The sequence below is a fragment of the Seriola lalandi genome, unplaced genomic scaffold, assembly GCF_002814215.2.
Source record: "Seriola lalandi dorsalis isolate HSWRI2012SDOR001 ecotype SW California unplaced genomic scaffold, Sedor1 jcf7180002053196, whole genome shotgun sequence".
Lineage (NCBI taxonomy): Eukaryota > Metazoa > Chordata > Actinopteri > Carangiformes > Carangidae > Seriola > Seriola lalandi.
This window is the reverse complement of record NW_019523749.1, coordinates 11,264-12,042: the sequence shown is the minus strand read 5'-3', so window position 1 is coordinate 12,042 and position 779 is coordinate 11,264.

Sequence of the window (779 nt, the reverse complement as noted above, 5' to 3'; positions counted from 1 at the left end):
GGGCTGGGGCCTGGGGGCCGCTGCTGGGGCCCAAAAAGATGGGGATGGTTGAATCGACCATCGATCTGCAGAGCCCCAGACAGGACGTGGTAGGTGTCTATCAGACCTTCATTCGCACTGTTGAACTCACTCATGCACTTCAACGGGTTCACAAATTTGTGCGTGACGCATTTCTTGACCAGCTGGTGGGCCGCGGTCAGAGTCATGTGGAGTTTCCAGAGCGCATTGTTCACGTTTTGGGGGATCTGGCTCGGCCCTCTTTGTTTGAATAGCTGAACCAGATCTTCCAGGGCTTTGACCCTCTCTGCGAGGCGGAGACAGCGACTCTTATTGACCTTCGCCTCAGACGCCATCCAGAAGATGCCCCGGCATAAGCCCAAGATGCTTCCAATGTCTTCCATGACAAGCTGAGAAGGAAAACAGAGAGGAAGTTGACTTAAAGGAGCTGTTAACCTGCAGAACATCTGCAGTGAAGAGTTGGAACAGCATGAATCAGAATATGTTTTAAGCCACGCGTCTCACTGTGTTGTTATATACATGTATCACGTGCTACAGGCCAGAGCTGATAATGAAACCACGTTCAGCCGTCATATCAAACAGCCATTTAAAGCACTTTCCTAGCGGTACAGAAGTGGGCGGGGTTTCCTCAACACTTCCCAACACTGACTATCAGACGGCGCCATTTACATTCCACAGAACACGGCAGAGCGAGGTGAGGTGTGGTTTCCCAAAGACGTTCTTTCTTTCTACCGTCCGTCTTTACTGTAAAGTGTTTTATT